The sequence below is a fragment of the Stegodyphus dumicola genome, chromosome 6 (assembly GCF_044657685.1).
Source record: "Stegodyphus dumicola isolate Sdum_Otavi_A_Nest chromosome 6, ASM4465768v1".
Lineage (NCBI taxonomy): Eukaryota > Metazoa > Arthropoda > Arachnida > Araneae > Eresidae > Stegodyphus > Stegodyphus dumicola.
The window spans coordinates 9493736-9511147 of record NC_140773.1 but is presented as its reverse complement, the minus strand read 5'-3'; the positions used below and the strand labels follow the sequence as shown (position 1 = coordinate 9511147).

Below are 17412 nucleotides of genomic sequence, written 5' to 3'. Positions count from 1 at the left end.
AAATTTTAACAAATAACGCATTATTATCATATTACGTTTGTGTAAATTTATTTCTTATTACTATTCAATGATACCTACATCGCCGCATTCTCAGATAACTAAATCATCCTTCACGTTGAATTCCACATAAGTGTAAAATGTGCGTTTATATTTACTTGAAATATTTTCGTTATACTGAAACAGATTTATAATTCAAAGCAAAGATGCGATAGAAGAATGTAAAAACTTTCTTTAATGCCTAAGTTCGTTTAAAAATTCTCTTTAAAAAGAATAAATGAGTGTAAAAATGAATGAAAGAAGAGGGAAACAGAAATAAGTTAAAAAAGCTTATAGAAATTCCACCGTTTTATCTTTTATTTTTTATTTTTATTTTTTTTTTTTAACTTCCTTCCGCTAAAAAGGATTCCGAAGGCTTCCGGTTCTATCAACAGTTAAATAGAATTCGAGAAATTCATTCTTATTAAAATAAGAGTTCTGAAAGAAAGAGTTATCTTTACCCCGAATAGATCCTTTTTTCCTATTCATAAGTAAATTAAAATTTTGCAAGTTGGAATATAGAATGACATATTTATGCATTTATTTTTACTTTATGATACGTGTGTGAATAATATTTTACAATAAGAAATCGTTTTTGAAAAACTTTGATCGCAACTTTTATTTAACATTTGCGAGATAAAATTCTGAAAATAAGAGATATATATTTGTAATCGTAGTTTATTCTACCTTCTTGCTCAGTTTGAGAAATAACTGACAAAAGGCTATGCAACTTGATTACTTTTTTGCAAAAATTATATAAATAGAAGATGGATTGTTTTTGTATTGGCTCCGTAAAATTGAGGTATATTATTGAGGTATACATCTCTATATATACTATTTCCTGGCATATTTCCCCCTTTTCTTCGCTAATTTTTAACATCTGAAAATCAAGAGGGGGTTAATTACGCGAATAATTTAATTTTCAAATGATACAGTTACAATAAGAACATAACAAATAAAAAAATAGTTATACATAAATTACAAGTAACTATAACAATATAATTTTTTTAAAAAAAAACCTAGATTCCAAAAGGAATACACAGTAATATTAACATTTCAGTCTCTAATGGGATATCTTAATTTCTGTTCCCCCCGTAACGCGAATCTCACCCGCTTTTATTGTTGTATCTGCTACTTCTTAAGCCTCAAATCGAAAATAAATAATTCGAATGCGCAGGTGACTCAGCAAAAGCCTAGATATTTAGTAGAAGCCTAGATGTAGAATGGCAGTTCATGTTTACTTCTCTGCGATTGGTCGGTTCTTCGGTGAAGTTGGCATAAATTTCAACATTTAGAAGGGTTAGGTTAGGTTATTTAATTACGGCAAAGCCTCGAGGGCCATCTGCCTAAGGGGAGGAATTATTTCGTGGAGGACTTTCTAAGGGAAACTGGTTCGTATACACGTTACACATGGGGAAAACCACGAAAACACCAATGCAGCCAGCCCGTTCGCGGGATTCGAACCTCACACCGAACTACCAGTGTTCAGCGACTTTACCGCTCGACCGCTGGTGGGCCAGTTAGAAGGGAAAGGATAGGCATGACATTCGTAGGTAGTTTGCGAGGGTTTGTCTTTAGTAGCAAGGAAAAAAATTGCGTGGGCGTACTTATTTTAAAATTTAGAAAGGTTCTCTGAACGCATCGAAAAAGGTAAGAATTACGTGAATGTTTTTAAAATTTCCAAAATCTGACATTAAAAAGCTTGGCGGGAAATACGCGGGAAAAATACAGTAGTAGTTATGTACTAGCAGTACAGTGTGCAGTGCGTAAGTTATGTAGATGTGGTAGCAAAAAATATATATAGTTTAAATATATAAACAATTAAAAAAAATTATTAAAAAAGATTATCCTATGGTAGGAAAAATTTGTATAGAGAATTAAAGTGCTACATCGAGAGACATACATTTGTACTAAATCGATATCGAGAGCTTATATCTACATAAAGAGATTATATTTGTGCTAAATCGATAGAGAGAATATGTTATTAATTGCTATTATATATATATATATATATAGTTTAATTAACTTTAATAGTTTAATACAATAGTTCATTTTTTATTAATTTAGTGAATTAATTAGCAATAACATTTAAATTCCCAGTTTTTTAAAATTTTTCTGTCCAAAAATTGAGTTAAGAATTTTTACTTTAAAAATTCACTGTATTGTAGGTTAGCTTCCTCTTTACTTTTATAACGGCTCGTATCAATCACATAAATTTCCATAAATGTCATTCTAGCAAATAACTTACTTGTAAAGTTAGAAATATGCCATCACAGCCACTAAACAACTCCCCTTTTGAAAAACTTATAATTGCATTTATCTCATCACTTGTAACACATGAAATCTTAAATATGTTGGACAAACCAAAAATAGTCTTAATATTAGAATTAACAACCACAGAGCACACATTAAAAAATTTGCAACTACTAATTTTAGCACACTTAATACAGCTGAATTAGAACATTTTCAAATACATGATTTCAAAAAAATTAATATTCAGATTTTGGACATTGTACCTGAATACAAAGTTAGATTATTTCAAGAGTCACTCTACATGCTTAAATTCAAAACACTTTACCCTTATGGACTCAATACATTCAACCAACACATTAAATTAAATTCTGAAATTCCAACTTACAGCCATTTTAAATTATTCAGTAAAGAAACATTACGAGGAACCAAAGCAGGTAATAAACATAAAAATAAACTTCTTTCAACAATAGATACAAAAAAGTTAAACGATAATATAAATAATTACTTTCTTACTGATAATTTAACTAAAAATATAATTACTTGGTTGCATACTTGTAAGCACAATTTCTTAAAATTACTAATAAAATTTGTAAAACAGCATTTTACAGGGCACAATATTATCAAAGACCTTATTATTGACTTTTGCAATTATAAGTTCTCTACAAATAACAAATACAATAAATATTACTGAAAAATCAATTTCCTTCATCCTAACTATGATCATATTCAGTTTAGCAAAATTTTCAGAAAAAGTCAACAACTTTTTCCAGCTACCAAAGTACAGATCTCACCAGCTTTCAAGTATAAAAAAAAACCTCTTAGTAAATTGCTAATTAACCACCATGAATTAGCTACTACAGCTCATTGATACTGTAAAGAGCTTCAATACAAAGATTTCATAGATAAACTTCATCAACATATTATAACAGGCAATTTAGCAATAGTTCAAAACCAACATTTAAGAATTTTAATGGAAAAAGGTACCAAATTTAGACCAGTACTAAAAATTAACAAGCATCACAGTTTTAAAAGTTTCGTAAAAAATATAGACGAATTTATAGTTAAAACTAGTTTCAAATTAAATATTCCAAATTCTACCTTTATGGCATGGAAACATGCAGTATTAGAAGAATTCGAGCAAAAAATACGAAGAATTGAATTTAATAGCCATTTACAGTGGAATATTCTCATACCTGTTTTACAGGATTTAAAACGAAAGTTCATAATTACCAAAATTGACAAAGCCAATAATAACTTTAGCATAATATGAAAATTTTTTTATGTCTCATTAATTAATACTGAACTCAATAATGCCATTACTTACAAACTCACCAATCTACAAGAAAATGTTATTGCAAAAAAAGCTAAAAGCATTTCATAAGAAACTGCAAATTTCACAACCATCTAACTGCAATAGATTAGCAAATCTATATGCTCTCCCGAAATTTCATATGTGATGTGTGTGATTATGGCAAAGCCTCGAGGGCTATCTGCCTAAGGGGAGGGCTGCCTTCGTGGAGGACTTTCTAAGGGAAACTGGCTCGTATACACGTTACACATGGGGAAAACCACGAAAACGCCCATGCAGCCAGCCCGTTCGCGGGATTCGAACCTCGGACCGAACTACCAGTGTTCAGCGACTTTACCGCTCGGCCGCTGGTGGGCCCCGAAATTTCATAAATCACCAGTCAAATTTAGATTTATTGCTAATGGTACAAATAATTATAAAAAGAATACAGATTAAATATTTGCAATTATACTTAAAAAATCTGTAATTTAATCCAACATCTCGTTAACAAACAACACAATTATACTTGGATTATTTATAATAATGCTCCAGTTCTCAGCAGTTTTAAAAGTTTAACAATCAAGAACATTAACTGCTATGACTTTGAAAACCTTTATACTTCTCTACCATTAGAAGAAATTTTTACTAGTTTAATGCAACTCCCACAACTTTTTCCTGACATACTTGACATCCTTTGTATTGAAAGATGGAATACTTATCTGAATTGTGCATTATTTAATAACTACATTAAATACAATAATAATATCTTTCAGCAAGTTAGAGGAATTCCTATGGGAGCAAACAGTTCTACACAAATTTGTAACCTATTTCTTTTTACATTTGAATATAAATTCCAACTCAGTTTAAATAAAAATGAATTAAAGCTATTTGTTCATACTTTTAGATACATAGATGATATTATAACTTTCAATAATAATTCAACTTTTGAGAAATTCAAAATTTACCCAAATAGTTTAACACTTAATAAAACGAATACAAATCAAGATACTATTGAATTCCTAGACCTGTAAATTATTAAACACAACAAAATTAAATTATTTGATAAAAGAAGGAATTTCCATTTTCCTACTATTAAACTAATTAATTGGAACTCTAATATCTCTAGAAAAGTAATAGAAAACACGTTTCAGAGCCAAATTATCAGAATAAAAAATATATGTACTGAAAATGACGATTTAAAAAAAGAAATCATAAAACTAATTAATGTACAAGTTGATAACCAAGTACCACCAAAATTTATTAATTTATATATTAAAAAGGCAGGCCTTGACTTTACTTTATAATTTTTTGGCTCTTTTGGATATGATAACATTACCTTAAACCTTAACTGGAGGGTAATGAAGGATATAAAAGAGTAGAGAAATTATTGTAAATTTTTATTGTAAATATTTTGTAAATATGTATATTTAATCAATACTGGATTCTTTCCTTTTACTAATAAAGGGCCAACTCTTTTCAAAAGTCTCAATTATAGCCCAAATTGAGTGAAGATTTTAATCTTCTTCTTCTAATTTTCCATACTTAAGCTAGTATTTAGTTAAGTTTTGATATACCAATTAAATCAAGTTCATTAAACTTTTAATATTTTCTTTCATCAAATTTAAGTTTTATTTAACTTCCTAAAGGAATTTTTGAGAAATTTCTGGGAATTTTTAGAGGTTTTTTAAGGTCTTCATTTCAAAAAAATTTTGGGAAATTTTACTTTAAAAATTTAATATTAAAACATTTCAGTTTTTCTTAATTACTTTAATTTTTTTGCATTTTCACAAAAATATCTTTCACTTAAATTTTTCTAACAATTTTCACAATTTTTCAACAGAACACACATTTCAATTTACAAACAGTTTACATTTTTTTCACATACCACTTCACTTTAATTTCCTTCAAGCAAACATACATCTCTTGATTAGCTCAGTTACTTAACTCCCTAAATAATTGATATTACTACCTTTAGGATTTTTAATTTAATTTAATTTAATTAATATTAATATTTACAAAAATTTTTTTACTATAACAAAGATGGCGGCTTGACACTCGGCTTTACCTACATAAGCGCCATCTATATAATTTGAAGAACACACTCGCTTCACTTTCACAACACTTTTGCAGACCCCAACGCTCATACAGTAGGTAAGTTAGAACTGAAACTTACTATTTACTTGCTTTAAGTATTTTAAAAAAAAAAAAAATTATGTAGTATCTAAGTATTTTCTAAATATGAAATTATATTTTTAAATATATATTTATTTTAAAAATTGTGAATTAGTTCTTTTTGTTTCTTTTTGTTTCCTATTTCTTATTGGTTTATATGGATTTTGTATAGTTCTTTTATAGTTTCTTTTTATTGATATGCATATTCGTATAGGGGAAGTTTCTGTAGACAAGGATTTCTAAAATACATTGGTTTCTAGATTTTTTTATTATTTTATAAAAAAATAATTTAAAAAAAATTTAATTTAATTTTTTAAGAAAAAGTTTAATTCTTGACTTTACTTGTTTGTTTCTCGGGAGACTTAATTAGTATTTTCCTTTTTGAACTTTAATTCTTCAATGTTAATACTTAAATGTAGATTTCTGGGATACCACTTTATTGGAATTACTTTTGGTTTTGACTTTTACCCTTGCCTGCATGAATGACGAAACACGAATTGAATGATTGGAGAGTTAGGTTTGGAGGCAACTTCCCCTTGATAAGTCTGTCTCCTGCCTACTCTACGATCATTCACATATGCATTTTTTAAAAAAAATTGTTTAATTTAATTTTAATTTATTAAATTAGTAGATTTATTTTCATGGATAGATTTTGCATTCGATTTGCTTATGCTTCTGAATTTAAATGATATTGTAGATTAGTTCGAGAATTAAATCTTTTACATGTTTGCATATTTAAAATTATTTTTGGCTTTTTCCTTTTTTTAGAATTTAAATTTGCTTTTTTACTTTTATATGTATTTGTTAAGAATTTAAATTTGTTTAAATTTATATATTTATATATATATTATAATGTAATGCTAATACTTTTCAGAACTTTCACTACTTCCCTTACGTGTTGTCATGCTCTCAAGTGATTAGCACGTCCACCCAGTAAATGGAATATCTGCGGTTCAATTCTCGACAGAGACCAGTTACGTTTTCACGTTTCTCGCTACAAAAATTCCAGTGTCTCTGAAGTGATGCTCAGTTCAAAGATATAATGAATTATAATTTGTCACCACTTGAACTTGGTCGACTGGGTCTCGCGTCTTTCTCAGTCGCTCTTTAAATGGGTAAGAATTTAAGGAATTATGGCGTATTTCCGTGTGTTCTCATGTTTTCTGCTCCGCAAAAGCCTAAATATCTTTACATAGCTTAAATAAATTAAATGTTTACTAAAAAGCAAATATGTAATGGATTTGAACTAAATGCATTTATGTTTTAAATTCCAAATTTATAATATATCACTTAGATTTGTTATTTAGCTCCTGAAGGGTCTCATCTTCATAAATAATTTTTATTAGTTGTCTCTTTTTCTCTATTTACGTATTAATTCGTAATACCCATTTACCGATACATTTACCTATATTAATTGCAAAAGTACATGTATGCATGTACAGGGTGATCGTAAAAATACTTATCTTTAGCGGCCTATTCGCTCGACCTATTTAAATTTCAGATATTGTTACTTGAATATAGCCACTCGAGAATATGATGATTTAAAACAACACAGCTTTACGGCTACAGTGAAATAATTTCGAAATTTTCGGAAAGCAACACACACTTTTTTTCCTGCGCAAATTGATTAGAGCGTTGAAAAACCATAAATGGCGTTGTAACGATGCACAAATGGCATAAAGCATTTCCAAAGAAGGACATTTTAAAGGACCAATGACCGCACAGAGAAGAGGTGCATTGACGTACTTTGCATAATTCACAGGGAACATCTGTCTCCGTACATATAACACCATTTCAGAAGCAGTATGTATGTTTGAATTTTAGGTTTTGTAAAAGGGCTTTTGACAATTTTAACTACTATTTCGCTACCTAATACGACTTCTATGATAGAGAAGGATATGTGCTGAAACCTGCTACAATCAACCATCAACTTGTCGGCCAGATGCATTTTTCTGTTCTTCATACAATGTACATTAATTCTCTGGATCAACTGTACATGAATCTGAGGGCAATCAGAATTAAAATTTTTGATCCTTCCAATCATATTCGTTTTTAAACGTATTATTATTATTAAAATATAAAGTACAATTGCTTGATGACATGAACCTGTAACTTTGGAAAATATTCTATTGCGTGTTGGATGTCTCGAAATTTTTAGCCATTCCTCAACAAGCGAAGAAAACAAAGACAAATGACAATGCAAATATTCCTTAAACTTTGCGGAAGCTTACTTTTAGAGTTACATATAATCTATATATCTAGAAATTTGAGGCATTTATAAGGCACATTGTTAACTGCAAACTCATCGAGATGTGTGTCAGCTTTCTTAGGCGATGGAGTTAGTGGAAGTATAACTGTCCTTTACATTGGGACAATGATACTTCCACTGATTCCAACGTAACACATTTTCTTCATTAGTTATACAACTTTTTATGCGTTGCTTTCCCCCCTAAAAAAGAACAGTATTTTAGTTAGGATGAAAATCTGCTTTTTGCTCCCTTGTAGAAAGTAAAGCAAGTATTGTAATCACGAAAAGTTTCAGGTAACATATTTCAAAAGAAATATCCATTTTGACGGCTATCGAATGCAATTTAACGGGGTTTTTACGTGACATCTGTACGTAAGGACAGAATAAAAGACTCGTTTTCCCCAAACGGATTGTAAAATTCATTTAAAATGGATTCCGAATAGGTTTTCGTGTGACATCTGTACGTATGTATGTATGTATGTATGTATCTAGAGCATAACTCAGAACGTGCAACTTTTGTATATAGGACTGCTATAACATGTAGTTGTGCACTTCCATTTTTGTTTGCAATCGGTCTCACCAAAACTATATACATATACTATATACACTCATGTCCATAAATGAAGAATAATGCAAAATCAGGCAAAGGAAGAGTTAGAAGCAAAACAAATTTGACTTGTAAAGCTTATTTATTAAACAAAAGGTAAAGAGCAAAAAAAGATGCTATATGTTTGATATTATAAAAAAAAAAAAAAAAAAAAAAAAAAAAAAAAAAAAAAAAAAACCTATTTACAAAAAACCAATATTACATGGTTGGTATGATTGTTAATACATTGTATGTCTCCCAGACGATGCAATACAGTCCGTTCAACGCCTAGGCATGCTGAGTATCAAATTATCGATCTGATCTTGGGGGATATTACACCACTCAAAACGCAATGCTCTCCGAAGTTCCGGTAGACATGTAGGAGGAGGTTGACGGGCTGCAACTCGTCGGCCAAGCATGTCCCACACGTGCTCTACTGGATTCAAGTCCGGTGAGAATGCTGGCCAGTCCATACGGGTGATATCCTCCGATTGAAGGCGTTCGCCTACGATGTTTGCACGGTGAGGACGGGCGTTGTCATCCATAAACACAAATTGTGCGCCCATGGCGCCCCGAAACAAACGTACACGTTGTTCCAGAATGACGTCGCGATAGATTTGGCTTGTCATGGTTCCAATTTGAACATGCAGGTCAGTTCTGGAACCCAGAATAATTCCACCCCAAACGAGCACTCCTGCACCACCGTAACGGTGTCGTTCAATGATGTTTTCTTGGTGGTAACGGATACCTGGAGCTCTCCATATAAAAGCCCGGCAAGAATCAGACTGCAAGTTAAACCTGGACTCGTCGGAAAACATCACACAAGCTCACTGTTGCGGTGTCCACAATGCACGCTCTCTACTCCAGGCTAACCGCAGGCGACAGTGAGTTGCAGTAAGTGGAACGCATCTGACAGGTCTACTAGCATATAGACCAATCTGCCCTAAGCGTCTGTACACGCTCTGCCTCGAAATTGTCGTACCAGTGGCTGAAGAGAGCTGACGAGACAGGTCTGAGGCTTGGCTCCGCCTGTTTCTTTTGGCAGTAACTGCCAAATACCGGTCCTCATTAGGCGTTGTAACTCTGGGGCGACCTGTGCTGTAACGTCTACTCACATTACCATCATCATGGAATCGTTGCCATAGCCTGGAGATGACACTCTGTGCAATTCCAAGTTCGTCTGATACTTCCAGTTGGTACGCCCACATTCCAGACGGCCGATAATTCTACCATGTGAAAAAAAATCATCCAAATGCGTCCTTTGTGTCATAACTATTCGGTTATTGCACTGAAAAGCTTATAAAGCGCCTGCGAACAATTTTACTTCTTTGCCTGTATTCCTTATATATCACTCTCTTACACTCTCGTCATTGTGACGTACCATCGGTGTCATCTGGTTACTTCCTGAAATTTGCATATGATTTTTGAAGATGTGTGTAGTGATTTTACAGGTGATATATTTATTTTAGAGTTCGATTTCCGCGTGACTCGGAATTATCCTTAATTTATGGACATGAGTGTATTTGATAACTTGTACAATTTGCTTTAAAAATGATTGAATTATTTTGTTCTTATCCTTCCGGTTAAGGTTCTTTGCCTTTAGTTAATCACTTTCTGCATCTTTAGTGTCATTTTGCTGACTGGGACGAAACGCAAACTTTCACTTCTGTGCACCGAAAAATGTGCCTTCTTGCCTGCTGGTCGAATTGCTTGCTTTTTCATAGAAACTCTAATTTTAATTGTAAAAATAGTTTTAAAATTGTTTTAACTGTATTTAGTGCTTCATGTTTTTTTACATTTTTCAAATTTTAATAAAGATATTTTGAGGTTTTATGTATTTGTGCCTTGCCGCGAAGGATAGTTAGACCTGAATTGACTGAATGAGAAATTTATCTCTAATGAAATTCGAGGAAATAAATTTAAATGAATTTGCAGCAAAAACTGGGTATAATTTGATATTTCGTACAAGGAAATCACGTGATGTCCGCTACTACCGCTTTTGCGTAACTGAAAACTACTACTATATATATCTTCTGAAAACCAAAATATCGCACAGTTCATACAGGAAGGATTCTTGTACTTAGAAGAAAATTCGTGAATAAAAAAACATATTTTTTTCGTACTAAGATACATTTATGAGAAGTTATATTTGGTCCAAAGAATTTGCTACAAAGAATAAAATTTGAACTACCCTAAACAGTGTCCTTTGGCAACGTTTTTCGAATGACAGCCTCGTATATAACATTTGTTTTATTGGGAGGTCACAGACCACATTTTGTGAATGCTTCTGGGAAATCGTATAAATCTTTCCAAATGCGGTCACAATATTTTACAGTTTGAAGCACACTTTTGAGCCGTTAAATATTCTCTAGTTTAAACAATTGCATTATTTTTCTTGTTCGCAAATGTCGGTTTTTCAGAGTGTCTCCTTCACTGACTTTTGCATTTTTCCAATAAAAACTCTTAAGAGCCTTACGCTATGAGATAAATTGTTTTTGTTGTTTTACGACTTAAAACCTGTTTTATAAGAGGTGTTTTTGGTATTAGACAATTTTATCGAAAATGTTTTAAAAGATAAAAATATGTTTTTTGATATTCTAATTCACGGAATTGGATACTGTGGTTTTTGTTAGAAACGTCAATAAGAGAAAAGTAATATTCAAGAATGAGAAAATGATCTTTTAACATATATGAAGATGAAACCATGTTTTTACTTCTTAAAATTATTTCAGTAAATATAATATTCAGTAAATAATAAAATTTGAAAATTATGAAGATAAAAAGAAGACAAGAACTATGCATAAAAAGTTAAGAATGAAAAGAAATTTAGAACCATTATTTGAAAAAATGCTAATAATTAAGAGAAACGCTAGATGTTTATTTAAAAGTACTTATAAATATTTACTTAAAAGAAGATTTATGTTAAGTTAATATTTTAAAGAAGAGTTAGCAACGAAAAAAAAAATAAAAGTAAATAAAATGAATAGAATAAAAAATTTTAAACATAAAAATCTTTTAAATATTTTGGTTCTCTTCTTACATGACAGTAATGTCTGGTATTGATGCTCGTGAAACTATATCTTTACTACTGAAAAGTATTAAAATTCAATCACTTTTAAAAGTCCCGAAGTTTGTTTCAAATTTCTGTTGCATAAAAGGAAAACAACAACAACAACAACAAAAAAAAATAATAATGTCGTTGAAGGAAATAAAAAAGGGAGAAATTCATCAAGAGATCTGCAATAAGAGAGAAAAAAAAAAAAAAAACAGAAAAGTATAATGACGTTAAACGAAATAAAAAAGGAGAAATTCCTGAAGAGATTTGCAATAATAAATTGCATCACAACCATTATATTTTACTTTTAATGCAAATGATTGTGTATAAAGACAAGCCGGGGAGAAGTGGCTAGCGCGCCGCGCAGCTACACCACGGGTCCGGGGTTCGATCCCTGGGTTGGGAAGGGTTGATTCAGCCTTTCATTCCTCGAATGGGTCGATAAAATGAGTACAAAGTTCGCTTGGGGACTAAACACCGGCAGGGAAGGGGTACTGTGACAAGCTGACCACTGGCCCAGGACATATGCTAATGCACTCTGGGGCCCAAGGTCAAGAAAGCAGATTTCGGGGCCCTGCAGGCAGTGGCCCACTAGGGCTGTTGCGCTACTGAGTTTAGTTTAGTCATTATAATTTACATATAAAAGAAATTATATTATATTATATTATATATATAAATTATATATAAAAGAAAGTTATACCATAAATTTTGTAACTGGCTTGTTAAAATCATGCTAAAAACCTATTTTATTCAAGACACTCAAGGTATAATTTTAATATTTCTTATTAAATGGGATTAAGAAATATAACTAAAATGACGTCTTAGATGATTAAGTTATCACTGTATTCATCAAAATACTTCCATCATATCGGATAGCTAAAGAAATGCCAACTAGATATTAAAATTTCATATTTTCCGAGCTACTTACGGAAAGAATGAAGTACTTTTGAGCGAAGGAATTTTGATTGGGATTAACCAGGTTATAGCACTAGGGCTGAATTTATCAGATTTTTTAATTCAAATTTACCAGATATATATTATGCGCATTAGAGCTGAATTTATCAGATTTTTTAATTCAAATTTACCAGATATATATTATGCGCATTAGAGCTGAATTTATCAGATTTTTTAATTCAAATTTACCAGATATATATTATGCGCATTAGAGCTGAATTTATCAGATTTTTTAATTCAAATTTACCAGATACATATTATGCGCATTACAGCTGAATTTATCAGATTTTTAAATTCAAATTTACCCATTACATATTATGCGCATTAGAGCTGAATTTGTCAGATTTTTTAATACAAATTTACCAGATATATATTATGCACATTAGAGCTGAATTTATCAGATTTTTTAATTCATATTTACCAGATATATATTATGCGCATTAGAGCTGAATTTATCAGATTTTTTAATTCAAATTTACCAGATATATATTATGCGCATTAGAGCTGAATTTATCAGATTTTTGAGCTTGGATTTATCAGATTAGGGCATTCGACTGACATAAGGATTGTCTGCCTAAAGTTAACTCCTACGTTCGTCGAGAAATTCCCGATCGAAAATGGTTTGTTAGAAAACAACAAAACCATTCATGAAGCCAGCCTTTTGGACGGCATTTGAAATCGGATCGAGTCTTCACCAGTCTTATCAGTTCCTCCACTGGGGGTCTTGAGCGAAGGAAGGTATACATTATTTATCGTCTCGTATCCGTAAACTGTTGGCAATGTCACAAAATTATTTAGTTTTTCAAGACTGTTACAATGGTACTTACATATTATCGCAACCCCTTTAGTAAAAATCGCCAAAGCAATATATACCAAACTCTGGTAACAACGCGCATGACAATAATTCAGGCAACCATACGCATGATAAATATACAGTTTCCAACGACGCCATTTTTGTATGCTCTGTTTTTGTTGCATTTCAAGTTCAAAACGATTTTATAAAAAATTATGATTATTTTTTTGACTTGAACTCGGTTTTAAAATTTGATCTTGAGGAGTTTCGTATAACAGAAGAAGGAGAGGTGAAATTTTCTCGAGAATACATTATTTTGTTGCAAAACCGCTAATGGAACAATGCTTCGAATTTTTTCTCAAACCGATCGCTACGAAATACAACACAACAAAAATAAGAATAAGGTTTACTGATTGTCTTTTGGAGTAAATATATAGTTGAATCAGAATATGTACATAATAATATGTATGTATTCAATATATAATATTTTACAATAGAAGTCATTTTTCTTTTTCTTCCATAAAACTTGCCAAACTGAGACAAAGTGGTTGCCATAATACTCAAGTACTCAATTTCAATGAATTCAACAGCCTAAATATACGAAGATATATAATTTTAGTAATATTAATTACTAAAAGAGTAACATTACTAATTTAATTACTTCTATAGTAATTAGTAATTATAATTAATTACTCTTTAAAATTCCTTAATCCCGTCTTGGTCGCAATTAATAAATATTCCTCACAAGTTACGGAATGTTAGGAATTAATTATTGCAGTTTCGGGAAGTTAGTCTAGCTTATGTACCAACAAACACAGTTTTTCAGTAATCATGTTTCAAAATGGAATACTTATAATGAAATCATTTGAGCAGATGCCAGCTTTGTGCATTAATATTTAAAAAGAATTCTAATTTCCAGAAGCAAAGTGTTTGCAGTGACATTGAAAACTAAATTAGCTTTCTTCTCCCTAACTGAGATACGACCACTTGCACGACTTTTATAAGACAAACAACCAAATATACAAGAAAATCTAATTTAAAAGATGGGAAACCAGATTAAGCTAACGAAACATTCGAAAATTCTTCTATTCAAAGACACTATTAAATTACTTCCAGTCACACAAGTCTCATGGAATTCATTGCCTGATATGAAGCTTATAATGTAATAAAGTACCATAGTTTATTAAATATTAACATGACTTGGCTCACGTTCATCATCATTAAGTTATGAAGCTATGAATAGCTTAAGAAAACTCTGATTTAGAGGATGATAGTTAGATAATTTAATTCTGCATAAATTCAGCTAAGGAAGTGGTTATCAGAAACTTTTTCCTCTTTGTTAGAAACGTGCTTCTCTAATAAGGTACTTTTGCGGCTAAGTACTGGGAGAATTACTGGGGAAGATAAAAGAGTATTAGTAGCAAGTACATTTATTTTTTGGTGAAACATTCCGATTTAAAGCATAACGGATAAATTTTAAGATGCTGAAAATACACATAAAACTGTGATGAAAATTAAAGCCAGATACGATTTAACTGTGACTCCTTAACGACATATTAAAATTTGACCTGCCAAATGGGCTTACAAACCACTTGCAGCTCTTCCTGTTAATTGCGGCTCTCCCGAAACTGACAGAATTTTCTATAAAATTTTTTCTAGAGTAAGACATTTCTGTTATCTAATTTTATGCTTCACATTTTATACACCCTTCCTCTTTTATATACACTGCACTAAAAGCAAGCAAGTGCATGCGAGACTAGTAAATGAATTTGTAAAGTCATTTTTTTTGAAGCAGGAGTCTTGAAAAATGGACAATGCTCTCACTGGGACTCGAGCCACGGACCTTTCGAATACGCGCTGAGCGTGCTGACCACTACACTACGAAGGCACGCTAAGAAGGAGGGAGGAAATACCTTATAAACTTTAAACATTATAGCTGCAGCTTTAATTGGCTTTTAAGGAACATCTAGTTTCCAAACACCATGTGATAACATATTTTTAAGCGTATAAGGTATTTCTCCCACTTTCCTAGCATGCCTTCGTGGTGTAGTGGTTCTGCACACTGGGCCGGTATTCCAGAGGTCCTTGTTTCGATTCCCGGCGAAGGCGGTTGCTAATTTTTCATCTCTCCGGCCTCGAAATAAATCCTAATGTCTCTACAGTGGCGGTCGAACTAAAAGGGTTGTGGAAGATGACTCTCCACACACAGGATTTGGCGATTGGGTCCCCTAAAACCCCAGTAGCTCTTTAAAAAGGGGAGTATATAAAGTATTTCTCCCACTTTCCTAGCATGCGTTCGTGCTGTAGTGGTTCTGCACGCTGAGCCGGTATTCCAGAGGTCCGTGGTTCGATTCCCGGCGAAGGCGTTTGCCAATTTTTCATCTTTCCGGCCTTCAGAAAACAAACAAACAAACAAAAAAAATAATGTATCCACAAATGAAAAGGAAAAATTGCTCACGTACTCAAATATTTTCTTTGTATTTTTAAATATTATTTGCATTGTCACAAAGCACATAAGCATAATAATCAGGTATTTTATTTAAACTATCTGGATTTGAAATCTGAATGCTTCTGGGGAGAAACACGGGCAAGATAATAATATCTGGGATTAAAAAGACTTTAGGCGTGTAATTAAGGCTTACGAGTTTTTTCTACTTTCGGTTCGATATATACATTGTTGCGTGCGTACGGGTTCGTTATGAAATGAATGCACAAGTCCGATGAAAAATGAACAAAAATTTATTATTATCACAACAAAAATGCTTAAATTTTCTCAAATTATCATGCAGTATTACAATATCTCACAGTAGTTTTCTTTTAACTACTCAAATGTCAATAGAACGTAATTCAAAACAGCTAAAGAACGCTAATCCGCGAATTCGCTACAATCAACAACAGTAGTTTTCTAAACAACAACAAACTAAGCAACTACTACAAACTGAGATGTTTTCCTCCTTTTATAAGATTTTAAAATCACGCGCTAGAATTTTCCAGTACTTTCTCGAAATCAAAAAGAGATATTTATTTATTTAATGCACGCGCTCTTGTATTTTCAATTTTCCGGCTTAGCTTTCTTTTAATATTCGTCACGCGCTGCACTGCGCGAGAAATAAAACCATTTAATTTCTAATTGAACTAACATTAGCTTTTTAAATACCAAATTCGTAACACTGCCCCCTTCCCAAGGACTGCACGTCCCGGGCAGTACAATCCCTGGACAGGAAGCAAAACTTACAACTGTGGCATAAATGCATTAATAAGCATTACATTACAATAATAAACAACATGAACAATAAATGCAATACATAAAACAAATCAAATGCTATCAAATACAAATCAAATACACATTTAAAAACAAAAATGGACCATGGTCTTATACTATTTACAATTATTTACATTATGTACTATGGCCATAGTAATGAGCTAACCTGTCGTAATAAACGACTTTAGGTTTAGAGTTCGAAGACTTACGAATCCGAACCACGACGTCATTCAGCCTGTTTAGGACTGTGTACGGCCCATCCCAAGGTGACTGTAATTTCGGACAAAGTCCTTTCCGTCGAGTCGGATTCCACAACCACACCTTGTCTCCTTCGTGGAATTGATGTTCAGTAGGTCTTGTGTCGTATCGGGTCTTCATCTTCTCCGTCGCCAAGTTGACTCGCTCTCGTGCAAAATTGTGCATCACTTCAAACCGGGCCTGGAGATCTTGAATATATTCCTCAGACGATGAAGGAGCATCCGGAGGGCGGCCAAACAATAGATCACAAGGCAGACGAAGGTCAAGACCGAAGAGCATCTGTGATGGAGAATAGCCGGTAGTCTCGTGGACAGCACTGCGGTAAGCCAGTAAAAAGAGTGGTAATTTCTTGTCCCAGTCCTGTTGGTTTCTGGAAACCACTAATGAGAGGTTATTAAGGATGGTTCGATTGAACCTCTCTACCATGCCGTCCGACTGGGGATGCAATGGCGTCGTTTGAGTTTTGTCAATGCCAAGTAGTTTGCATAGTTCTTTGATTACTGCCGA

The 17412-nt window shown here is 32.3% G+C and overlaps 1 protein-coding gene across 1 annotated transcript in view; it reads right to left on the bottom strand.

Annotated features, from left to right (window-relative positions):
• The window catches only part of LOC118191343 (uncharacterized), a 422216-nt gene that overhangs the window by 266477 nt on the left and 138327 nt on the right, over positions 1–17412 (bottom strand). The gene's annotated exons all lie outside the window — the stretch shown is intronic.